General features: G+C 35.7%; 1 protein-coding gene across 1 annotated transcript in view; it reads left to right on the forward strand.

Moving 5' to 3' along the window:
- Nucleotides 1-14,499: 14,499 nt before the first annotated feature.
- The window catches only part of LOC142322868 (uncharacterized), a 94,780-nt gene continuing 81,314 nt past the window's right edge, over nucleotides 14,500-27,965 (forward strand). The window contains exon 1 of the mRNA XM_075361957.1: nucleotides 14,500-14,617. The gene's annotated coding sequence lies outside the window, so the exon portion shown is untranslated. The remainder of the gene's footprint in view (nucleotides 14,618-27,965) is intronic.

Raw genomic sequence — 27,965 nt, forward strand, 5'->3', positions numbered from 1 at the left:
CGACTGAGATTTTACTACGGATTAACAACAATCAGTACCTGCAGCGTGTGTGTTTTTCAGACGAGGCTACTTTCCACACCTCATGGTAAATAAACAGGCATATTGTGAGAATATGGGGTTCAGAATATCTGTACTTTGGCAGGAAAAAATTAGAGATTTCCTTAAAGTGAATGTGTGGTGCGGTTTGATGCACAACAGAATCATTGGTCCCTTCTTTTTCATTGAGCAATCAATAACAGCTAGCATTTACCTGGATATGCTACAACACTTTGCTATACCTCAACTAAATGACTCGCAACCTAGAATGGTTTTCTAGCAGGATGGCGCACCACCACATTGGGGATTACTAGTTCGAGATTTTTTGAATGAATCATTTCATAGCAGATGGATTGGGTGTGACGGTCCAACTCCCTGGCCACCACGATCACCAGACATAACTTTTTTAGACGTTTTCCTCTGAGGTTATGTGAAGGACAGAGTCTACGTAACACTCGTACCTGATCTGGATACATTGAGACGGAAAATAACTGAAGCTGTTGCTAGTACTGACCAAAACATGACGTGAAATTGATCATCGGTAGACATTCTACGAATGACAAAAGGCGCACATGTTGAAGTTTATTGACATGGTAAAAAAAAAACTTAATAACGTTTTCTTTCTTTTGCCACAAACCGCACAACTGTAACTTTAATAGTTTTTTTATAATAAATTTTTATAATCATGGAAAGACTTTATGGATACTCTGTATAAGTCAAGATTTAGTTCTTACAGATGTGTGTTTCGAGGAAGAAATAAAACGTCTACTTTCGGATAAGGAAACTATTGCTCCTTGAAATTTTTTAATATAAAAGGCTGAAAAAAGAAAACGACTGCTCTCTCTTTCTGTGTGTGTGTGTGTGCGCGCGCGCGCGCATGTGTGAAGAACTATGTTGGTTCAAATATCAGAGATGGTCTAACTTACGATTTTGAAATTTCTTGTAACTTTTTTTCTATATTGCAAAGGATTGATTACAGTTTATTTTTAAAGCAATGGATAAGAAAGTGTTAAATTTCGAAAGGAGTTGGGCTTTATACAAATACAAGTAAGGGGGGTCGTTATTGAGCCAGTCAGTAGAACCAAATTCCTGGGGGTAAAACCCCCAGGTATTTGGCTAGACAGCCGGAGAGCCTTTCAAGATCATGTCAGGGAGGCAGTCGACAAGGCAGGTAAACCAGTGTCGGCTGACTCAAGGGTTATGAGCAAGGTTGGCGGGCTGAGCTCATCAAAGAGGAGGATGCTGACGGCGGTGGCTCGGTTCATTGCCTTGTATGCCGTGCCAGTGTGTAAGAGGGCGTTGTGCAAGAAAGTGGCCGTTCGGAGGCTAGCGGGGCTGCAGCGCCGACTGGCAATCGGCGTTGCTAGGGCTTACCGAACGGTCTCTACAGAGGCAGTTCTGGTGGTTGCCTCGCTCCTCCGTATGGAGCTCATGGCGGAAGAACGGATGCGAAGAAGAGAAGGGATGACAAAGAGCATGGCCAGGAAGGAGACAACAGAGCGCTGGCAGGAGAGATAGATTGGATCAGAGGTAGGTCTCTGGACGAAGAAGTTAATACCAGATGTCAGGCCTTGGCTCAGACGTGAGCACGTTTGAGCTAAAAAAATTTTTATCGGGACATGATAGCTTTAATAGCTACTATCTAAGCGGCTGGAAGAGACGGTCGTCTGAAAGCTGCCAGTATTGTGGAGAGCGGGATACCGCAGAACAAACTGCCTTCCAGTGCACAAGGTTTTTTGGTCTCTCTTGATATTCAAAGCATCAGCCCAGATCGGCACCGTATATAAAAGGACCGAAGTATCAGCCGTAAGGATGAGCTTTGTTTTACTAGGACTAGGTCCCCGTCTATTGCTCATAAGCCTTCCAAGAGTAAGTATAACCTTTTTAACCTTTTTTGAAGCCTCCAATATATGTGTTGTAAAACTGCGCGCCTCTTCAATGTAAACTACAAGTTATTTTACATATTTAGAGATGTTCACCCTAAGCCCATCAACACATATGCTGATCTCTCTGATTTTGCGGCGACCCACCATCGCTAGGGCTGATGTTTTGTGTGGGGCCAGTTTCATGCCTCTTGCTTGTAACTAATTACTGATAACCCTTATTGCTCCATCTACAGAAGCCTCGACCTCCAACTCGGTATGACCCGCAGTGAGAAGAGCGAGATCATCTACGTAGGCGATCAAAGTGTTGTCCCCTGGGAACTCCTGTCGCAAAATATCATCAAATGCCGAGTTCTAAAGGATGGGGCCCAGCACCGATCCCTGCGGTACCCCTCCACCCATCCTAAACTCGACATCACCCTCTTCCGTAGCCACGCTAATGGTCCTGTCAAATAGTTAGTTATTGATGGCAACCAACAAATATTCACTAAAGCCTCTCTTCCTGATTTCTTCCAAAACAAGCCGTCAAGGAAGACTTCCAAATGCATTTTGAACATCTAATAGAACGACCAGCGGGATTTGCTTTGTCTCCTGGTTCCCGCTGCCCGATCCTTAGCCCACTCAGTCACTCTACTTATTGCATCAAGGGTGGATTTACCTCGTATAAATCCAAATTGCTGTAGAGAAAGTCCCCTGAAGTCCAGTATCTCTTCTCTCAATTTTTCTGCTAGCATACGCTTGCAGAACTTCCCCATGACATTGAGGAGAGAAATCGGTCTAAATAGGAACTTCTGACCCCTTCTATCTTTGGGAATCAGGACCAACCTAGCCTCTTTCCAGGCTCTAGTAAAGCTACATTTTGTCAATGCTTTTTTAACCGTCTCAAGAATTTGCTATGGGTACTTCTCTGCTAGTCTTTTAATGAAGATACCCAAGATACCGTCAGGCTCTGGGGCTTTCTTAAGATTTATTCTCATGACTGCCCACTTAAGCTCATTTATGGAAAATCGTCTTTCTTGGGTAAAGAAAATTTCAGTATGTTCTGGTTCATCAGTCAGAAACAGCTTTGATACAGTCATTAAACTTTGCGCCCTGGATAGCGGGGCGGAAGGGCCCCCAAATCTCTTAATGAAAATTCGGTAGACCCTCCCCCACGGGTCCACCTCAAGTCCATCAACAAGATTTAGCCATGCCTCCTTCTTGGCTGCCTTGATCTCAGAGTACAAACTTTTTTTTTTTTTTTCTCTCAGCTCCCCTGGGCCGGACCGACTTGTTGGTATTACGCCGCCCAGGGGAGTGTCTTTAAACTCAAATAGGCCTCCCCACCTACCGGCTATATACCGGCAAGGCAGGTCGGCCTACCGGTTAGCTCTTTTTGAGAGTTCTTTATCAATATTGGCCCCTTGGGGACCCAAAAGTGCAGTACTAATACACCACGCCAGACCCAGTTTGCCGCGACGCAGTACCGGGTCCCTTCAGTATTCAGTGTGCTCTTGCCTGACTGTTACCCGTGGAGTCCTTGGTGGCTCATCAGTGCCAACACACTGCAGCATGCTGGACCTCACCAGCAAGGCTGTCCACCCAGTCCTATTCTAGCCAACACCTTGTCTTCTCTCATCGGAGTATTTCTGTAGAACAACTTGTCTAACAAAACTAGCAAAATTATTCCAGTTTGACTCGCTTCTTAGCATGTAGTCTATTGTTGTCTCTGGAGTTATACCTGTGAGTGCCTTACTATGTCTAAGTGTGTCCCACCTATTGCACTCAAAAAAGGTGTGCTCAGCATCATCTATCTCGTTGCAGTAGTTGCAAATTGGCTCTTCTCTCTTGCCTATTTTGTGCAGGTAGTTATTGAAGGAACCATGTCCTGTAAAAAACTGCGATAGGTGATGATCAACCTCACCAAATCTTCTCGACAACCATGGCTTGATGTTGGGGATGAGGGTTCTCGTCCATCGACCCACAGCTTCCTGCGACCATCTTTCCTGCCAGATATTATAAACGGCATCCCTGACCTCTTGTTCTGGCTTGCCTTGTGCCCTCTCCACCCTCTTTTTTGCGATTAGGTCAATAGGAGGTGTACCCGATAACACGCACAGGGCGGCATAGGACACTGTCCTGTATGCGGACACAACACCTAGGAGCACACACCTGTGCGTCCTCGCCAGTCTCTCTTTGTTGCGCCTGATGGCCTGCCTGGTGGCGCCTGATGACGCCACCAGGCCGGAACGGCATACATAAGCGAAGACACAACGGTGGTCGCCAGTAAACGGCGCTTTGAGGCCCGAGGGGCATTCTGCGATGACATAATGATGTTTAGACTTTTTATCATCCTTTCTGCCTTGTTGCATACATTGACTATGTGCTCGGTGTATCTACCGTTTTTCTGGAGGATAACTCCTAAGTACTTGATGTTATTCGCTTCTTCTATAGCATGACCGTTGATGGAAATATTGAACGGTTCTAGCACTCTTCTACCCGTAAAGGCAATACACCGGCATTTTTCCGTAGACAGTTGCAGACCCCTGGACCTCAACCACTCCTGTATAGTGTCGATGGCCGCATACACCCTCTCCCGCACCTCCAAGACCGTCCTTCCCTCTACGAGGACTGCAAGGTCATCTGCATAAGCCAGCACCTGAACGCCGACAGGAAACTCCTTCTGAAGGAGTTCATCTATAATCACCAGCCACAACAACGGCCCCAGAACAGAGCCCTGCGGAACTCCACCGTGCATTTGAAAATGTACTGTTTCTTCCTGTGCTTCCACCAGACATCCTCTGTTGGACAAGTAACATTCAATTTGCCTACGCAGGTACGGGCTGAGGCCCCTAGCCGCAATTGCGTCATTAATATGACCCCAACCAATAGCCCCGAACGCGTTTTTTATGTCTAGTGATAGCATCAGTGGAATTCTCCTGGTTAGCCAAGTGCCTCTCTTCACCTCGTCGGCCCATCCCGAAATTCGGCAGATAGCCTGCACGGTGGATCGCCCCCGCATAAACCCGTACTGGTTAGGACTGATTCCGGCTCCCTCTTCTAGTTCTTTGATGATGCGGCGAGCCAGCATCTTTTCTACTAGCTTCCCCATCATGTTAAGGAGGCTCAGGGGTCTATAAGTTATATCTTCCTCCGAAGAGGTGCCTTTAGGTAGGAATACCACTCTGGCCTCCTTCCAGCAGTCGGGGAAGTCTCCGTTCTCCATGCCATGGCTGGCAATCTCGAGCATCTCCCAGGGAGCCTTCTGAACCAGCCCCTTGATCACTGCCGCGGGAATCTTGTCCGGGCCAGGGCTCTTTTTGGTTGCCAAACTCCTCGCCGCAAGTTGTAGCTCTTCCATGGTGAATCTTCTATTGTCGCAAGGTGTGGATCTCACGATATCAGGCACTGTATGCGGGAACAACCTGGCTACCTCCCTTGCAACACTGGTCTTATTGAGGATAGGCATACGTCTCCCGAACTTTTTGGTCACAATACGATATGCCTGGCTCCAGGGATTGCTGTCAAGCTCTTCGCAGAGCCTGATCCAGCAATCCTTTTTACGTCTCTTAATAGCCTTATTGAGCGTTCTTCTTGCCTCGAGGTATCTATTGGCTATTTCCTGGTACCCTTCTCTGTTATTTCTAAGAATACGTTGTTTCCTTCTCCTAAGGGACTGGAGTACAAACTGTATTTAGCTGATCTATACGCCGCTTTTCCTGTTCAGTACATCCTGACTGTCTTTTCCTAATGTTTTGTAGGAATCTTGTCCTAAAATATTCCTTTCGTAAGGCAGCAATTTGACTCGACCACCAGTACACTTCCCGCTTATTTGGTAAGTTTTTAGGTATAATCTTCTCAAGCTCCTTCTTAACAGTCAACTGAAAGTCATCTGGGATCTATTGAACCATTTCACCAAGCTTTTCTACAGTAGAATCAGCAAATTGATCCACCTGTCTTGATGGACGTTCGATGGAGACCATCTAGGACTTCTTTTCGGTGGTAAGTTCCTATTAGTCAACACAGAAAAAGCAATAGCCTTGTGGTTACTATTAAATTCCTCAGCTACCACATGCCAGGTAACTATTTTGTGGACACAACATGCAGAGACAGCAGTAATGTCTAATACAGAACCCTGTCTTCTACCGATAAAAGTCGGGAAAAAGGGGGTATTCATAGTCACCAAGTCCAAAATCCCTAGCATTGTTGTTAACATATATCCTCTAGCCGTAGAACGAAGACCTCCAAGCTCTATGTACTCTGCGTTCATATCCCCAACCAGGATAATCAGCTTCGAAGTGCCCCTAATAAAGTTTTCAAGATCAGCAAGAAATTCCTGGAATCTGTTCACACCAGAGTCAGGGGAGATATAATCACAGACTAGTAGATAAGCCGACAGTTCAGCTGTCAGAAAACTAACTTCTCTTACAGTGTTCGTGATTGCATACCTGCTCGAGACGATTCCAATAGCGGAGTCCCCATCCTCGTCAGTGAGCCAGTCCGGAGAAGTAGTCGATCTTTGGTTCGGCTCCGAAACAAGAAAGAAATCCACCCCAGAGTCAACAGCTAACTGCCAAAGCAGGTCATGTGTGACCGTGCTTCTGTTAGCATTAAGGTAAAGACACATCATTTCCTTTGCTTACAATCCCGGCTTCCCATGCAATGACCAGTACTATTACACACTACGCAGCCTGAATTTTCTCTGCAATCGTATATTTTGTGTCCCGGGCCTTCACAGTAGTAACATAGCCCACGTCTGCCCGTGTCCATTCAGCTGCGGAATGGTCTAGGCCAGCTTACAGAATGGCCTAGAAGCCTTAGCTTCTATTAGGTTAGCTAACAGTCTTTTCACTCTGAGCCTGGTACCGTTTGAAAGTTTTAGTGGATCTAAATTACATAATAACAGAACCGATTTTAAGCTGGAGACGATGTGGTGGCATTCAGGAGGGTCTAGTGAGTTTAAAAACTATATAGGAAAATTCACTGCATCACCAGTGCTCAATTCTGTATCTATAGATCTATACTGAGTGACTGGGTTTGGTATAATATCTTGAATTCGACCGTTCAACTCGTACATAGCATCGTTTTTGGCTGCAAGAATAGCTTTTTCACGTAACCATTAATGATTTTTGTAATTTTCAGCTGTGCCCGGATAAATTTTGTTGGTCAGTTCTTAAATAGTTGCACCCTCAATGGAAAAATCATCTGAAAAGCTAATTTTACAGTTTCATTCAGTTGGGATTTGTTTCAGTTTATGTGCAAAATGTTTGGCTGTCTCATTTCCAAGCAGCCAAACTCTCATGTTTGATTTTAACGTGAATCATTTAACAAACTTCCACAAAGGCGACATTTTAAGGCAAGCCCTTTAAGACAAGTTTTGCTCATTCGGCGGAGTCGATTTGGTATGGTTGGACGAGTTTGTCGGAAGTCACTCACAAGAAGCAGCAGATATCCTCTCAGCAACTGATTATTCTTTCTCTGGTTCCGCAGAGTACTATCAAGGGCTTCCAGTGACTTCTTATCAGCCATTGTGCATTCATACCACACAATAATTCTGCACGTTTTTAGCACTTTTGCATTGCAACATTTTTTTTCCTACTTAGCCTCCAGGAATCACCGTCAGGTATTACTTTAGAGGATGAATAAGGATGATATGTATGAGTGTAAATGAAGAGTCTTGTACAGTCTCAGGTCGACTATTTCTGAGATGTGTGGTTAATTGAAACCCAACCACCAAAGAACACCGGTATCCATGATCTAGTATGCGTATAAAAGTAACTAACTGCCTTTACTAGGATTTGAACGTTGCAACTCTCGGCTTCAAAATCAGCTGATTTGCGAAGACGTGTTCATGACTAAACCAACCCGTTGGGTTTGCCTTACCACTTGTTTTGCTATTAATGAACGGGGTATTCTTCCAAATTTATTTTTAAATGCGATTCTAGTGTCAAGTGCGCAGTCTATTCACTGTCCACAAGAGTAGCTGCTGCACCAAAGGAACCAATCGCAAGGGCTATGTTATTATTTGATCGAATTTCGATAAGTATCAGACTAATTAGAAAGAGTTTTTCCAGTTTCTTCTGGAGCACTTAGAAAAATATACCCCCTTTTTTTTGTTGACGCATTCCACGATATAGTCATGACCTTCCTTTGATCAACCATCAACAGTGATTTATTGGATTCAACAAATTTTCCAAATTCTGCGGTATCGTAATTTTTTTTCACGAAGGTCTGAATTATTTTCGTGGTCAGGATTTCTTTCTGGAGCCTATAGTCCCAACTGTAACAAAGTTTTCTTAAGATCGATAGATATTTTGTCTTCTAGTATAATGAGAATCTCGTTAAATATTTCTGCAGATAATTGTATGCCACATTGATGTTGTTTCGACGAAGTCTGGTAAGAATATCTTGGCTCATGCGTTCACGTAATTTTTCTCACAAAATTCTGGGATTCTTTCGGTCGAATTAGACCGATGGACTTACGTTTCATTTTAGGTATCGTCAAATCACTACGCTAATGTTTATTCACTTCTCAATGATAATATTGTCCGAAATTTTACTAAAAACTATGATCTGAATTCACTCACTATCAAGCAACTAAGTTTTATACCTCGTACTTCTATCTTAACTTAGATCTAAATAAATATGTATTTAAGTACTAATAAATCTAGTCAGAATTCAACTTTTTGGAATTATTTAAAAGTTTGTAAACTTAGTATTATCGTTTTTGTAAACGGACATTTTTTAAATAAATTTAGAATAAATTGTTAGGAAGACCTTTTTTCTTCTTTTTTACGATTGATTCACCATATAAGCTCGAAGCTTGTGACCGTAGGAATATGAGTTGACATTTTTTAGCGTGTGAAAAATGCCCAGCTCGACCAGGATTCGAACCTAGGACCTCCGGATGAAAGGTCGAGACACTACCACTCGGCCACAGGGATCGGCGGAGTCGCCATATAATTGTAATATAATTTATGAAATTAATAGAAACAGAGAAATAATACGGCCCTTTCGCGTAGGCCGAAATATTATGCTGAGTAACGCAAAAACAGCTGAGTGTCTGATAGAAGCGAATATTATGTTTTAGGAACCAATGACAATTTATTTTATAAGATGTTGGACTTTCGTAAATACGAACTCATCGAAACGCTAAAATTAGTAATTCACAGAAAATGGGCCGACATCGATCATTTCTGGCGGTACCAAAAAATGATCTGACAGACCACTTGTTTTATCTTGAAAACTTGATCTGACTTTCTGAAGAATCCCCTAGTTGTCATAATTATTGTACTTTAGAAATATTTGTATTTTATGGAATGAACGCATGGGGTGGCGCTTTTGAAACACACCTTAATAAAATATTTATAATACTCGAACAAAAGAGTATAATTAAAACGGGACTTTATATACCAAGATTATATCCCACCAAGAAACTTTTATTGAGTTTAATGTTATGACCGTAAACAACTCTGTTTAAAAAAATTTAATAACGTATGTAAATGAAAATAGATACTTGTTAATACTCTTAATACTACATATAATCCCCATCCTTTATGCAACTATGTTCCTCGCACTGATTTAACTGTGTGCAGAAGACAATTTTCTTACATTTGTAACAATTTAATAAATCTTATTCCGGAACAATTCATTGGAAAAAAATCACCAATTCCTTTGTTAAAAAAATTGTAGAATGGGTTAAATGTAACAATAATTTCTCAACACTATATTAATTCCTTGCAAGGTGTAAGAATTCAAAGAGAAAACGACAATAATTTTCACACTTGTGCTAATATAATATTTATATTATGATTTGTATTATTGATCTAATATTTGTATTTATGACATCATCCAGTTTCAGGATTTACTATATTGATAAATCACCTCATTTCATTGTACTTCGTCTAAACAATAATCGAATCTCCAAGAGTCATCTTTTCTATGAAGTACGTACTTTCTTTTCTTTTGTTGTTACTTGGATTATACTCGTCGCTGCCGCTCAAGCTTTGCTTTGTCTGGCAACGCCTATATTTTCAAGGAAATTATTTTTAATATTATTTTCTTTCTTATTATAATATATTGTTAATTATTGTACGTGTAATAATGTTGTAAAATGTGGAAAATAAAAAATTTTAATTAAATTTAAAATTTAATTTAAAAAAATAATTTTAATTTAATTAAAAGACGGGAATATACGAAACACCGTCATAGTATGATTATCTGCCGTGAGGAGTTCCTCACATTGTATTCGTCTTCATTCTCCTCTGAAAAGTTTTCGTTTCGTGATAGTACTAGTTTCCTTTATGACCGAATATAATTTTAGTGTAAAGAGTTGTGGCTTCGGTCATTCGTGGAAGGAGCTGGATAAAACCGAATGAAGTCCTTAAGAACAGAACGTAGGGTTCCCCGCCGGTGATGCAATGGATGTCACCCTGCATCAGATCTTTGTGGTGTTTATAGACTTCAAGGGGGACGAGAAACAGGCCGTCTAGGAGGTGCAAAAGCAGCTTTCCAAAATCATGTAGGCATCAAACACGGCTAGGACCGGGCTTTGCGTTTATCTCCAGGTAGATTACCCGATAAGGCTATCGGAACGGAACTTCGTAGTCTTTGTGGAGGAGCTGGGTATTGACAGACCCAGTAAATATGGAGCATTTTCCATTCAAGAAGCGGCAGACACCGTTATTATCAAGACTAGGTGGAAATCCTTCGCCAACCTCCTCAATTAAGCAAGTCAATTAAGCAGGAGGGTTCCCGATAAGGAAGTAAAGGATATCCTGTTTTATCAGGAAAGGTAAGAATGAAATGCAGATGATCCGCTTCAAAAGCGCAGACAACGCTGCAGAGTCGATCCGTGAATCCATTAAGAAAAAGGTTTGGGTTCTGATGTGACCTTCAGAGGGAAGACCAAACAAAGTTCTTAGTTCATGTGAAGGATTTAGATGTCGAGACCACATCCTGTGACGTAAGAGAGGGCATCTCGGGCGTACTTGGAAACAAACCCTCGATGACGGACATCTCTCTCAGGCCACTCTTCGGTAACTCTCAGAAGGCTGTCGTGGCGCTGTCCGTGGATACTGAACTTAAACTCTGCGTTATGGGCAGGATCCAAATCGGATGGATCAGCTGCCTTTTCTTTTTGTTTGTGCCGGCGCTTTGCTTTAACTGTGGCAAGGCCAGCCACAAAAAGACCAAGTGCAAAGATGATCAAAGATGCAAGGTCTGCGAAACTACCAGCCGCAGGACTGGCAGTAAAGAGCGCCAGAAGCTTAGACAATAAGATTCCTTCAGATCAACTGAAGAAATCAAAGACCTGGGTCACGACCTGGTCTTAAGGTCACAAGACGGAAAAAGGCCGACTTCATAGTGTTCAGCGAGCCAAATACAGTACAGTATCAGCAGTCTTAGTAGGGTGCTTAAGGCTGTCTTCCTTTGGATATGCTATGGATACAGAACAATCCCGAGTAATACCGCCGGACTTGCGCCCTGGATCTAGTCGTTCAGAAGAGAGTGGAGATGTATAGGGGAGCTGGTAAAGTAGATGCAGAGGCATCGCTTGTTCGCAGGTGGAAGGAGAGATGGGATCAATCGAAAAAAGGCAGGTAGATCAACAAACTGATCCCGGATCTCCAGAAATGGCTGAACTGCAAACACGGGGAACTGGGGTACGAGCTGACCCAGTTTCTTATCGGTCACAGTTGTTTTAAAGCATACCTGTGAACGAGGACTTTCCTTACCTTAGACAAAATCATTGAGACTATGCTGCACACTGAACGGGCGTGGTACGCGGTGTCCGCGATGTAGGTCAAATTCATAGGTACGAAGGTGGCGGATGAAGTGCAGGGATGGATAATTCCTCCTGATTTTTCCTTAGGGCTGTGTTCATATTAAACCGCAAGGTGAAGTAAATTATAAAAAAAAGAAAAAAATATATATATGCCATCCTATCGATAACGGTTCCTATCGGCTAGTTAGATCACCAAGAAATTTTTTTTTTAAATAAGTGTTTAACGTATGTTGCATTTGTTTAGAACCATATTTTAAAATAAAAAAGAAGATACAGATAAAATAAATTGATATAGATTTAATTAACGGGCAGAATTAGTGATTTGTTACGGTTTTTGACCTGAAGAATGGAATAACGTATGTCTTAGAATCGTATCTGCAGTCATTTTTGAGAAATTTGGGGTGAAAAACAATAAATTGTCATAAAACCCCTTTTTTTATGTTTGACGTGAAGTAACTTTTCTAAATGAATAATAAACACAAAAAACTTTAAACAAAACTTGTAGAGAATATAATTCTGAACAAAATGGGGTAAGATAAGGTGAATAAAACAAAAAAGTTTGAATTTTTCTAACTTTATTTCAAAAAAGTACATTAGTAAATTTGTCAGAAAAGTACTAATTTAATGTAAACAAAAATCAAATCCTTTTTTGGTGACGTGAAAAATTTGTAAAAAGATTTCTGCTGTTAAAAATTGCTGTCAAAAAAATTAAAAAAAAAACTGGAAATTACATAACAGTTGTAAAATAAATAAATAACAATTACTTGGGTAATAATTTTTTTATTAATAACCGAAATACAATAAAATATTTGAAAAATTATTTCATAATTAGCAATAAAATAGTAACAGCTGATCAACAATGCGCAATAGTGTATTAGTGTTCAAATCATTCTATAAGGTACATTAAGTATTTCGGGTACTGTGAACTGTGTTGTCGTTAGCGAAGGCTTTCTGTGAGATTTAGTTTGAATGTTAGCCATGAAAGGTTAGCCATTACTGAGGTAAAAACAGGGGTTTTTACCTCAATTTCTGGTTTTTCTCCCAAAATTTCTCAAAAACTACTGCAGATACGGTACTGGGATGTATGTTATTTGATTTTTTCAAGTGAAAAACCATAATAAATTACCAATCCTGCCTCTTAATTAACATCATAGAAATTTCAATACGACCTGATTTCACCGAGGTAGCTGAAATCCGAGCGAAATCTTTCACTAGCCGTATCTCGCAAACGAAGCATTTTAGGATATATATTTAGATGAATTTTTCCATTACTGTCACAAGTAGAATAAGTTATGAAAATACAAGGAAAACTTCGAATGCACTCTGTATTTATCGGTACGATCCTTGCAATAATTCAAACTAGATTTATATAGCGAATAAATAGAGAAGGAAAAACTTCTACTTATTTTTGGGTCTGGCATGCGGTAAACGCTTATAATTGCATGGTAAGTTAATACTGTAACGGGTAGAGAAGCTTCTAATAATAGAAAGTGTCAAAATAAGAAAGAGAACGAAAATGAAGACCGTAAATCGACAAACAGATTAAAAAACGAAAATCCAGAAACAACAATAAGGAAGGAGAAAAAAAATTCTTTCCAGAATAGTGTAGAAAGTTCGGCACAGTAGGAACCATTACGGTACAGTGTTCGATAACATTAGAATGAGGATGCAATAACAGTCAAGCGAAGATATTCCAGTAACAAGGATATTCCAACTGGGACAGTGTCCTTTTCTATGGTTAAATAAGAGAAGTTATTCGGGATGAGTTCGTTGTGAATAGAGGACAAGTGATAAAAGTGTAAGCTAGTTAGTTTCTCTTGTAAATAGTATAAGTAAATAATCTCTATGAAATGGTTTTTTCAACTATTATTTCACTGTTGTAATCAATTGTTAATTTTTATTAGCTATTGTAATGTTCATAGTACAATCAGAATTTAACTAGCGACATATAACTTACTAATTTTATACCTTACAAGTTATTCAAGAGTAAATAGATTGCTTTTGTAGGAATTTTAACGTGTGCTATCTCTTAATATCCTCGTCGAACCAACAACACAACGACAATATATTTGTATTTTGCTCAGTAAGACCTTTGTTTTGGAGCACTCGACATTATTTTATGTTTTTGTTAAGATGAAACATTATTAAAATATATTTTCTGAAAACACGAAAATTCTTTTGTAGCAAAATTTCCCTCCATTCAAATAGTTTTACTTTTTCAGTAAATTTTAAATTTTAGCTCTAGCAGATCGGCTTCAATTTTCATCTATGTTCAGACTGATGAAAACACTAGAGCTGCCTTAATTTTTTTTTTTAATCTGGTTACTTAAAATATAAATATAAAATTAGATATTTTTCTAAACAGCGTCAAAGAAATACGGATTTATTTAACAAAATGTACATAACATATAAATAACTCAGAATAAAAATAAAAATTATGCCAATCGAAACATAAGATTTAAATACTTTGCTTCAAGTATAAGTATAAGTATTATTTATTTTTATGTATTATTTTTTTTTAAGTTTATATATTTAATAATTTGTTTAACTTTCAACGAATTTAGACAACAGCGCAGTGTGACGGTTCGAAGTGATAAATTTACGACAGCAGCGCTGATTTGCAATTAACAGTTAAGAGTTATAAAAATTACTCCTGAATCGCAAGAACAATTTCGACATCGATAAGACTTCTTTACGTGCATGATATCGATATTATGCAGCGATTTCAACCCTTCAACAGGGTTTCATATAATCGATTGTTATAGTAAACAACAACGATTGATTAATCGAAAGAACAGCGAGGGTTTTGTACTCCGAAAAGTAATTGCGATAGAAGGTAACAGTCGGTCGCCAATATGGCGCAAATGTCAGTTAGTATAATGCGATATGTACTTCACTGAGAGCATTTATTTAATTTACTTCAAATAACGCAGTAAGTAATATTAAAAATTGTTTTTTAATACCATATAATTTCTATTTTTTAAAACGGATACAAAACTGTGTAAGAATCGAACTGAATAACAAAACGGCCAACTCCCGTCTACAATTTAATCAATAACCATCGGTCTCGTTTGTAATATAGAATGTGCATTTTATTTAAAGAATATGTTACGTTAGAAAATATAATAAGCATAAAAGTATTAAGCGATTTAATTATTATTGTTAATTCAAATAAATTTAATAAGTATTAAGGTAATATTAATCAATTTTTAATTCGTAAATTAATAATATGTCCTCCTCACATGCAGCGAATTTGGTTTTTGTTTTTAATAAATGTATTTATTATTTAATTATACAAATAGTCCCCCTCATAAGCAGCGAGTTTGGTTTTTGCTTTTATAAATTTATTTATTATTTAATTATACAAACAGTCAAACAATTAACTTCCGAAAACCGATCAAAAAACTTAAAAATAAGTAGCAGAAAAGATTTTGATTATTTTTTACAAACAATATTAAAATAAAAAATGTACTAAATTTAATATTTCCTGAAGAATAATAGTAAAATTATCGTTTTTCTTTACATTAAATAATTTTTTCCTATATTCGTCTTATGAATTTCTTTTCTACGGTCACTTTTACATCGACGCTGTCTGATATTTTATTCGGCTCCTCCACCATGGTGAGACACAATTTTTTAAGTGAATACGTAGAGAATAGAACATATATTACCAAATAGATTTTAAATATAAAACCATATGAGGAAGTTACTCGGGAGGAATACCTAATTCTTTTAAACAAGGGGTTTCTAGTACGGCAGCTACTCGCTTTTTTGTCTACGAAAAGTAAAATCCGAGAGATATCATTTAGAATTGTCGTAATGAAGTTAAGAAAAAACGAAATTTTTTCGGAGGTTATAAAAAACTATTAGCGGGGAAAAATTAAAATAAATGTACTACGGTCAAGAAGCGATCGGAAAGTTACTTTTAAGAGAATAGAGAATTTATTAAGGATTTATTGAATCGAACCAAAAGCGTGAGAAACAAACCGTATTACCCTTTTTGGACAAAGTATAAAAAAATTTATAAATATACTTAAACTAAAAATTTTATAATTATGAACCACCTATATATTAACATATATAGATTATTCTATACAGACTATCCTTTATTCACATAAATAAAATAATAATAATAACATGTAATTTATTTATACAGTAGCAACAGGCTAACACCCGATAACAGTTAGTGAAGGAAGATAATGGATTTTGTATTGTTAAAAATGGCATGCCTGACCGGGGCCCAAATGTGAAACCTCCGGGTGAAAGGCATAGACACTATCACTCTGAGGACAAAATGGTCGGAGGATAACAATAAGAAAAATCATTTAAACAATGATTACTGATAATCAAAGAAAAAAGTATCAAATATTTGTATAGGGATTTAATATTATTTTTCCTGACGTGCAAAATTTTTTAAAATGCTTAAATAAGCAAAGAAATAAAATTTATTGTAAATACACAAATAAAAGTTATAATTATCTAATAAAAAAACCTACTGACTAACAAATGGACAAATTTTTATTTATTTATTTTTGGTTACAAAATTTTATTTTTGTTATTTATTTGAAAAAAAATATTACAAAAAAAAATAAATAAATAATATTGGCGTAAAAAAAAAAATAAACTTACATATGGCACTATTTTTTTGGTGTTATACGGGCATCGATTTCTAAGGTCATTGCCTTCGTCATACTGTTTAAAAAAGGATTAAATCACCAGCAACATCGTCAGATATGAGGGATATTAGGACACTTACATTTTAATGAAACACAAAAATAAACGTAATATGGAACATTAAACAAAACGCACACATATAACACTTACAGATTGTAAAGAGTCATGACATTTATAGAAAACAAAAAGATTAAACTAAAATATTAAACACAGTAAAATAAAATAGATAAAAATTGTTGGATAATTCCATTAAGTTTGAGAACTCTATGTTCGCGTGTAAAATGCCTTCACATAGAAAATTCTGGCAAACATAGCACAGCTGTCTGTGGAAGGCTTACTATAAACTCGTTAGTAATTTGCTGGTATGTAGATAAGCAATTAATTTTTCTTCTTTGCCATTTTCTAAACCAGCAGCAGTATAATTTCTTAGTCCGTCCCTCTTTCTGAGGTTTTCATATATTGTACACTCTTCTAAAAACGGTTTATCACATAAACTGCACATTAGTCTTTCTTCGCCGGTTAAGAAATATGAATTTATTATTTTGATTTTATTTATTTATTTTTTTGTGTTGTATGAGCTTCGACTTCTACGGTCATTAGTCCTCGTCACGTGCTTTAAAATAGGGATTAAATCACCACATGGTTCGTTGTATGTAACGGTGTAAAGGACCCTTAAATTTTATTTAAAAGCACCAAAAAAATAACACAAAACATTTAGGCACTCTTATATATTAGTACATAATAACACCTGCAAGGTGTAAAGGGCTCTGATACTAAAATTAAACAATAAATAAACACAAAAAACAAAAAGGAAAAACGAAAGTTTTGATAATACCAATTTTATTAAAAAATTTTCATATTCGTAGAAAAACTGCTTCATTTAGAGAAAACCTTAAACACAACAAATTGAATTGACTTGTAGAGTTATTAGTAGTCCACTGGCGTGCACATAAGCGACTATTTTTTCTTCTTTTCCATTTTCCAAATCAGCTGCAATATTATTTATTAGCCAAACTTTCTGAGGTCCTCATATATAGTACACTCTTTTATTAGATGTTTGACTGTAATCACTTTATTACAATCACCATACATTGTCTTTCTTCGCCGGTTAACAAATATGAATTTTTTAATCGTATGTGACCGATTCGGAGTCTGGTTACCCCATTTGTTCTCGGCGAGTCAGCTTCACGACGCTCTTCCATTTATATGGAAAGGTTTTAACTCCGTTTAGTTTCCTATTTAATCTTTTACATTAATACCTCCACTATTTCTTATTGTATTAGACGATTTTTTTCTTCGGCCATTCGAATAGGAATTATATCCGTGTTACGACGGACTGTTCCCTTTCTGGCAGCTTCGTCTGCGCTTCCTTTTCTGCAATACCAGCATGCCCTGGAGTCCATGTAAATTCACATCGCTTTCCTTGTCTATTTAAAACGTACAAAATGGACAGGATACTTACAATAAGGACGTTGTTAATATTATTTTTCCGAATTGCAGCAAGTGTACTTAACAAATCGGAACATATAAGCACTCTCTCTTGGCAGAAATGTTCCGAGTAGCGAAGAGCTTGCTGTATAGGAATAAGTTCTGCCGTATAAACACTTGCCATATCTGGCAGTTTCCTAGATGGCCTTCTCCATATGCATATATGGAGCATCCAACACCGTGTTCGGATTTAGAACCGTTAGTATACATTTTTATATATTCTTCTTAACTACTGACTGTTGATAAAAATTCCTGTTGGATGATTACTGCTGGCTTCTCTTTTATTTTTCCACGGAGAGATCCAATCTTGTATTAACCGCTGGTAAGCGCCATGGCGGTATTTCTGTTGTAGAAATTGCTAATGTCTCTGGTAAAGCAATTTCATATTTTCTTGTCAATTCATGATACCGTATTCTGGTTGGCCTAGAATAGGTAGCATGTTCGTATAACGCAGCCAAAGAATGATTATTAAAAGTTTTATTATTTATAACGTTAGGAAAAGCCCATATATTTGCCGCATATCTTAGCAATGGGATCTCTCTTCTATAATGTAGTGGCATTATTCCGGCTTCCGACATAAGACTAGTCACCGGACTTGTACGGAATGCGCCTATGACATACTTTATTCCGCTATTATGTATAACGTCTAACTATGGTAAATGCAACTTTCTAGCGGATGAGTATACAATACATCCGTAGTCGAGTTTCGATTGAACCAATGATCTATACAGCCTCGGTAGTATTTCTTTATCTGAGCCCCAATTGATGTTTGATAAACATTTGATAATGTTTAGGGCTTTTTTGGATCTACCACTCAAGTCCTGTATATGGAATTCCTATGTTAGGGATTTATCTAATAATAGGCCTAAAAATCGTATATTATCCTTGCATTGTATTGTATGGTCATCGATGTTCAAAACAGAACCTTCGGTAAGGAATTATCTTCCTACAGAAGTGTACACAGCACATTTTCTCTGGTGAAAATTTGAAACCATTATTCCTCGCAACTTCGTTGAAGGCGTTTATCGCACTTACAATTTGTACTTCACCATAGCTGTAGCGTTGCTGGCATACACAATTGCCAGATCATCGACATAGACACCTTTACTGATTTCTTCTGGAATGGCTAATATCAGTTTGAGGTCACTGTCCTGAGATAGGAGGTGGTCGCTGTTCGAGAGGAGAATGTTATCCTTAGATATGAGGTTCAGCGCCTGACTGAATCTGTGTCATTATCTCTTTCTGCTAGTGAGGTTGATTGTGATCAATGCCGTCAAGGTAGCCGACGGCGGGGACGGAAAGATGCCTGCGCCTGTTGTGCCCAGGGATCCTCCAGTGGTTGCAGAGAGTGTTTCTCAGGAGGTTGCTAGTGTTCCTGAGGTCTTGCAGTCGGTTGAGGCTGAGAGTGTTCCTCTGTCACAGGTGGTTGCCTCCTCCAGTGTTGTCGATGAGAAGACTTGGAGCAAGGTTGTTGGTAAGAGATCAAGGGTTCAGAAAGGCATGCCCAGTAACATAAGGCCGAAAACATCAGCGCCTAGGAAGTCATCCAAAAAGGTCATCTTTGGCAAACTAAACCAGATCTTGTTACGGCAAAGAAAAAATACATTGTTTGTTTCCCGCTTCCATAAATCGGTGACGCCAGGTGTTGTCGGTGGTATTTTTGAGGAACTTGGTCTTGGTTCGGTTGAGGTTAGGCGGCTTTGGACAAAGCACCCTTCTTACGACTCTTTCTACGTGCTGGTAAATGAAGTTGACTTTACCGCTGTGAACTCGGCAGACTCTTAGTCCGATGGAGTGCTCATCTCTCCGTTCTATAGTTCGTTGAAAGGCCTCTTAATAGATACAAACAAGGCATTGGAGGATGGTGCTTCATCTGTTAGCAATGGAGCTTAGGGTATACTACCAGAATGTTCGTGGTCGTAGAACCAAGATGGAGGATTGTTTTGAGGCGGTAGCAGATAGTTATTATTATGTCGTTGCCTTTTCTGAGACCTGGCTTGGAGATGTACATCTGGACAGTGACCTATTTCCACAGGAGAACTTGGTCTTCAGGGCGGACAGGAAGTATTTTCTTGGCGTTGTTGAGCGCGGCGGCGGCGTGTTGCTGGCAGTAAAACGTACCTTCCAGGTGGTGCGTGTGTATGATCTGGAGTTAACTAAAATAGGTGAGCAGTGAATATCATTTGATATAATTTTCTTTTAACCGGCTTCAAATAGATGAGGAGGTTCTTAATTCTACCTGCATACATTTTTTGTTATATATTTAATTTTTTTTTTTGTTCTGTGAATGAAAGCAGTAAAAATATTTTTTAAACGAAAATTTTGCGAATTACGGGAACGATCTGAAGATATTTTTCAACTTCTTTGACATACTGCGTATAAATTTTGTTACATATCACAAATAAAATTAGTGAATAGGAAATTGCCGATTAAAAGGTGTCTTAATCTAAATAATCCCATTGTAAGAATCGGCATCACTCCGCAGACGATCGTGTATGAAATTTAACTAACGCTCGTTATCGTGTGCATGTTCTCTGAATTTAGGTGTGAAAACCTGAATTTAAATATTCTTTATCTTGAATTGGGGCGGTCGTTTTACTTCTTTTGTCTGTATTCTTTCTCTTATTTTTACCGAGACGCGGGTTTCTCACCTTTTGCTTTTCTTACGAATGACGTCGTTATACGCAAGCAATCTTTTGTAGGTGTGCAATGATTAAAAATAAAAATAAAAAAAAATTTTAATAAAATTATAATAAAACTACCAAAAAAATGTACGTAAAACCGATTTCAATAAATGAAACTAAGAAACTACTAAAAATTGTTACTTTTTAATTTTTTTAGTTATCCCCGAAATACAGTAGATTTTTATTTTCAATACTAAGTCTATTTTAATAATTTCAATACTTTTCATAGTTCATCGTTGACCGAAACGATAGGTATGTACGGCTAGAAGACCGATACTTATCCGATACAAATTTTTAATTTATTTTTCGTATCTTTTCGATTGTAAGTAGGGTTATAAGACATAAAATAACACTTCTGAAAGTTCAGAATGTCATACGGCAGTTGTATCCTTTCTAGAATGTAGATTAACATGTTTACTTTTATTTTCGTTTTATTATTTTCTTAACCGAAAGCAATCGATTATCCGAAAAGATCATAGTCGATGACCAGATAAACTGACAAACAGAGAAACTCCGTAAGTATATAAATTAAACTGCAGTGATCGTACTAAATATTATAATGAACACACACTCGTAAATACGAGGAATAAATCGGCTCATCGTAAACAACATAATTAATCTTCGCAAAACACTTTATAGAAACAGGAAACATATACGAAAATATTGAACACGACTTTTACATTTTTCCCGTGGTCAAAAAGTAAAAATATTGAACTCACAAAAAAAAGAATATTAAAAGAAGAAACACAGCATAACTAGAATACATCTTCGATTCGTGCTTAAGGGATTTGTAAACCTTTATAACAGAGACATGAATAAAAATATTGCTATCTTTTACTGTACTGAAAGAGCTGGTAATAGCTCTTGAAAGAAAATCCCCATTATTTTGAAAGCGAGTCATTTATTATTTTATAATTTAAAAATTTATTAAAACCAGAAACATTAACGTATCTCACCATCTCTCTAAAGTTTATCATTAGAAAACATTAGATTATTATTATTTTAGAAAGATTATTTTGTTGATATTAAGAGATAGTTACTAAATTTCAATAACCTATCATATATATATATATATATATATATAAATCATATCTCCTCAACTCTTAAAAATTCCTTATCGACTTTTAGAAAAACTAAAATCAAAAAGTTAAATGCAAAATTAAAATTTTTTGTTACATTAATTTCGTTCTGTTTTTATATCACTCGTTTTAAGAAAATCGTATATATCATAAGGTCAGCAAAAATGATGGCGACTAATTTACCGAGCCGTGTCCAAGAACGGTGCTGTAGGTGTAATGAAAACGAAACGTTTGTTCGCAGCAGTTTGTAAAGCTATTATATGAGATATTGGCTTTTCTCATCGTTTATAAATCACTCTCTTTAAGAAATGAAAAATTAATAAGTTATAAATTATTTTAATAAATAAATACTGTAAAATAACGATTTTGTTTAATACATAGAAACTGATAAAATAAAGAATAAGGTTATTTATAATCGAGATAAGAGAATGTTGCACGAAGTAGGTTTTTTTACGTATATATAATGTAATAGTCGGTACTGTTATGCATGCGGTGTACCGGCCGTTTATAATTCGTTGAAAATATTGTATTATTTTGTCCAACGTTAACAAGCACAGAAGTAAAATAACACACGCGCAAGCGACCATCTTTACTTAATTCATGCCCTACTATCGGTTCGAAAATTATAGACCTCTGAATTATATTTTAAATAATATAGAAAACACACGAGTAAACTCACTTTTTATAAGTATAAAAATTAATGTCTTCAGATACGAATAAATATGATTCCTTAGAAAGTTAATTAATTAATTTAATTTTTGTTATAAAATTATAAATAATACTTTTCCGAACCGAAAGAAAACTTAACCAAAATAATAAAAACCCGTTTTTTTTTTTAATGATTAATTCAACATATTAGCTGGAATCATGTGCATGAAAACACGAAATTGAAATTTTGTAGCGTATGAAACTGAAAGATTAAGAAAATAAAAAAAAAGTACATAGAAGAAGAAAAATACAGAACCCGATAGAATATTTTCAAAAGATTATATAGATTAGGGTATTTACCGAAAACTAAACCGTCATTTTCAAAATCGTGTACCTGAACAAATTATCGTTAGAAGAAAACCTCAACTCCTGTTATCCGATTAAAAATTATCTTGGATCAAATTTGATAATAAATATTTATGAAGTAGACCGATCTTAAATCAAGATAATAAGCCTATCTTTAAAAATTATTCAGATTTTTTATTGAAGAGGGATTTTAAGAACATCCTAAATTTTCTGTTTTTAGAGCTCTGATGATTCGTAAGTCCGATTTATGTCGTGAAATGTAAGGTCAGATTTTTTAAAGGGTTATTCGTCGTAGTGTTTTAAGCGGATCTTCTGAGATCATTGTTAACTTTTACCCGTTTCAAAAGAAGGGTTAATTTTTAAACCGTTTTATGAAAACGTGATATCTTCGCTTCTAAAATTCTTAAGAGATAGAAATATGCTGTGTCTGTCGGCTTCATTACAAATTCGCTTTTACAATATTTACTATTTTTTAAATTAATGTTAATCTATAAAACTGAATTAGTAAAAGTTAAGTCACAAAAAGCAAGTCTTTTATTTATTTATTTTTATATATTATTACATTATGTATCTAACAGATAAACTCAACACAGTCAGATTTTTTCGATTAAAAAGTTAAATTTCTATTAGCGGGTAAAAAATTCAGTTTTCCCCTCTCGGTAGGTCGTAGTAATATTTTATGAAAATCTGGCAGTCTATTTTCGAGATGTTTATAAACTCGACCGGTTATAGTGTTTGTTCGGATACTAGTCATATCGTCTTGGGCGTATTCTCTAAAACTCATTATGTTTTATAAATAAATATTTTAGAATTTAGCTCATATTTACGTTTTCGTAAGGCAGGGTAATCAATAATCAATACGATTTCACTGATCTGTCTCGGATACGCTATATGTTATGTTTTTTTTCTATTCTGTATAATGTTCTGCATACTGTGGGCTAAGAATCGGTTTCCTCTTCAGGCAGATTTTTATTCTATAATATTCTATAACAGGAGGGAAAGTTTGTTTTTACAATTACACTTTACATCGCCTGGCATAATTTTATATATTGTTAATATTATAACAGTATAAATTATTATAAATTTAATTGTTAGGTTTTTACAACTGTTAACAAATTTTATGGTAATTTCTGTTAATATAAAAAAAATACTGTGTAATTATTATTTTTGTAATCAGATTAAATTACGCATAACGTTTTTAAAAATCCACTTGACTTCTTACCTAAAATTATTAAATTTAATTTCGTTTTAGCTATTGAATTTGCTCGTCAAAAAGACAAAGACATCAAGCCTTTGTTATTTTGACGTGCAACTAAACTAAACACTACTAAAAAAAACAAAGACATCAAGTCTTTGTTATTTTGACGTCTGAACCGGAGTACATAAGCCGAAAGCAAATAGGCTTTCTGTTGTAAATAGAAAGAAGATTATGACAAGACTTGACAGGAAGCCATGTTAATGGATTTACGAAAAGCTATAAATATTTTTATTAAGTTCTTCTGACAGTATCTGAACGGGTAAACACATTAAAAACTTTGCTCTTAGTTTTACTCTTTCTTTCATTTATATTGTAATAAAAAAGAAAAAGAAATCAGTCTGATCATTTTTTGTGAAGTTTGAAAGTGATACTACAGCGACTGGATGGAAATAAAGATTACCCTAAAAAAACGTTACAAAAATATTTTACACGAAATTCAAAACTGGATGGTCATTTCGATATCAGAATTATCATCTAAATTTAATATTATAAGAAAGAAAAAGAACTTAATATAATTATATTACATAGAGAGTTAATATAGTTAAGTTAACTATAACATATAGAGAAAGAACTTAATATTATAAGATAAATAGTGATGAATAATAGTTATAAAACGAGTCTTCACATCAACTGCTTCAGAATAAATTATACAAAATTGCAATTACCAAAGTTTTTCCTTCTTCAAGTAATTCGTTCCAACAAAAGAGATTTCACACATTCATTTATAAAGGAAAACCCACGGGGAAAATAAGATAATTTTTTCAGAAACAGAGATTATATTGCTTTCAAATATGATAATTCTCAAGGTAAATTTATTAAGAATAACAAAAGTAAAACTGATAAACTTCAAAAGTCATTGGTTTATAAACTTGAATGTGGTTCTAGCGATAAAGTTTATATTGAACAGACCGGTAGCTCTTTTGAAAAATGTATAAGAAACCAAAAAACTTGATTTTCCAATAATAAGAAGGTTTTTAATTATGCCTGTCATTTAATTGATGTTAATCATGTTTTTAACGGTAATTTAAAAGTATTTCATGTTGAAAATAAAGGTTTGAAACTGAACCTTTTAGAGTGATTGGAGATTGACAAACTTAAACATTCTAATTTACTTTCAAATGATCAGTTAAACTTGAATAGTTCGCCGTTCTTGAACGTATGGATGTGAGATGGCTTCTTATCTTTTTGTAAGGACCGCCCCTTTGTCTGATTTGACCAATAGTATTTATTGTTAAATTTATAGTATTCCTGATACTAGTGTACAATCGCTGTCTTTCTTTATCTTTGTGCATTTTATCTCGTTTGTTTCTTGATTTTCTTTATTCGTTGTTTGTACTTTTAGCTTTAGTATTCTGTTTGTAAGACCTGAGGAGTGTATCGTGTACCGAAACGGTAGTGTTTTTTAAAATAATCTTGTGAAAATCAAATACAGATTTTTGTTTATTTTCTTTTGTTAATGATTAATAAATAACTAAATAATAACCTCCATTGGAAAGCGGTAATGCTTCAATTTTTCAACCGTAGGGTCAACTGAGCTCCAATCCAGGCGTGAAAGTTTTCATACTATTCAAAATGTGCAGTCTACTCTTTAATAAAAATTAATTAACAATTAGGACAATATTAATCGACATTACTTACGAAACAGTATAAAATAACTTCTTTTTTTAAATCTAATGTGTTAAAAGAGTGAATAAAAAATATTTAATTCCAACGTTTAAACGATTTCGACGTACTCTCCGAGGAGCTTTGTAAACGATCTTTCTTACTATCCCGTCCTTGAGACAATATAATTTTATCCATTTATCAGCGAAAGACAAAATAAACCAAAAAAAATAAATAAAATTTAAATGAGAAATATCTTTCCATCAAGAAGTTAAGTGCATGGACTAACTACTTGTACATTTAAATGCGATGAGATAGGCAACATATAATAAATATGTCTTTATTCTACCAGCGACTGTACTCGCTGGTACACGCTAAGTACTTTAATTAAGTATTTATTTATTTTAATTTTATATATATTATTTCCTCGTTATCTCTTAATTATGGTCGTTTAACGATCGAGTTTTAGATTTTAATTAAATATTTCGGTAAACGGTTTTGAGAATTTTCTTGTTTTTCGATTTACACATTTAGCTATCGATTTTTACCGTCCTATCCCGATGTCTCACTCGACCCCTCAAGGAATTGAGCATTCGAACGGGAACGGATAAACTGACATTTATGAGAAAAATAAATGTATTAGTTACGGACGATTTTCGGAATCATCCGAAGGGTTAAAAAAAAAATAATGACCTAATTATCATTTCCGGAGAGTTCGATGTTATTACAGATACTTGATTTGTACAAGCAAACGAAGAATATTTGAGTCATTTCTGTTTTCCCCCCACAATGGTTTTTTTTGTACGTTACGTATTAGTAATTGTTCATGTTATAATTATATGCTTATATTTATAATTTCTCTGCAAATACCATATAATTATAACATGAGCAATTACTAATATGTAACGTACAAAAAAACATTTTGGGGAAAAACAGAAAAGACCCGGAAATTGTAGCAATCAGGATCTTAAAATTTTAGCAGGAAGTAGCGGGTGGAGGAGAATGGAAACTTGTTAAATGGTGCAAGGAACCTATCTCAGTGCAGGTGATGATTATATAAATCCCTTCAGAAAATTGTTTTTTTTTGAGCTAATGTGCGTGCTCTTTGGTCGGTGGTATTGCAAATGATTTTATTTTTTTAATGGCAGCTGCCTTGAAGTGATTAGGAAAGCCGTTTAGTGTGTGGTGAAATACTCTACACAGTGTATACTATGGTCATGTATACAAATACTATTGACACGCACAAGCTTCAAGCTTATGTGGCGATATCATCAAGAAAAAAAAAATTATATACTAATTTTTATATTTCATCTGTGCTGTCTGTAATTTTTAGCCATTTCAATAAACTGAATATTCTTAGTTAAATTGATATGTTTTCTTATACGTATTCAAACCTCTTTATTTAATGGACTGATCACAGTGATTCTTTTTTTTAAATTTAATAAAGTTACGGGTCTTTTCTGTTTTTCTTCCACAATGTTTTTTTTCGTTACTTATTAGTAATTGCTCCTGTTGTTATTATAATTATATGGTAATTGGAGGTATTTGCAGAGAAATTATAAATATAATCTACATTTATAATTACAACATGAGCAATTACTAAAATGTAACATAAAAAAAACCAATGTGGGGGAAAAACAGAAAAGACATGAATTTTTTATCGACCGGGCAGAGAGAAGACAAAAATTTTTCGTGTAAGATAGAGAAAATCCCATGTTCTAGTTTACTGACTGATTCTATACCGTCGAGTGAAACTAAACAAATAATTAGTAGTAAAATATTTTAATCTGGGCGGTACCAAGAATTTTTTTGTAAGTGGGAAGTAGTTATAATTTAGGAAGTAAACTGTAATAACGAATGAGAATCCGATTTGAATATATTAACGAATTATTATGCGATTTAATAAACTGTCGATAAACAAAAATATTATTTACTGACGGTGTATATGTAAATGATTAATTCAATTTGGAAGATTGGAATATGCTTAAAATTGAAAATGCGGAATGTTGTAATTATGTTGAGATAAAAAGATTTACCACAAACCGAAAGGAACGGCAAATATTATGGAACCGCTGGGTCGATCGATGAAAAGTATTAATGTAAATAAAAAATTTAATCGAATGATACGGCAACTAAATTGGAAATATTTATTTTTTTTAACGATAATATTTCAGTTGATTAAAATTTTGTTCTCAATTTTTATCAGTTTTAACAATTTTTCTCAACAAAAATTAATCATTATTTTCATAGTACTAAAAAGAATGTGCTCATTGCACGAGAAAAATAAAAAATTTATTTTGTTGAAAATTAAAATGTTTTGATCTCATTAATAATTTCTAAATTATTATTATTAACCTACCGGTTTAGCCTAATGGGGAACGCGTCTTCACAAATCAGCTGATTTCGAAGTCCAGAGTTCCGACGTTTAAATCCTAGTAAAGGCAGTAACTTTCCTACGAATTTGAATACTAGATCGTGGAT

This window comes from Lycorma delicatula, chromosome 4, assembly GCF_047948215.1.
Source record: "Lycorma delicatula isolate Av1 chromosome 4, ASM4794821v1, whole genome shotgun sequence".
Taxonomy (NCBI): Eukaryota; Metazoa; Arthropoda; class Insecta; order Hemiptera; family Fulgoridae; genus Lycorma; species Lycorma delicatula.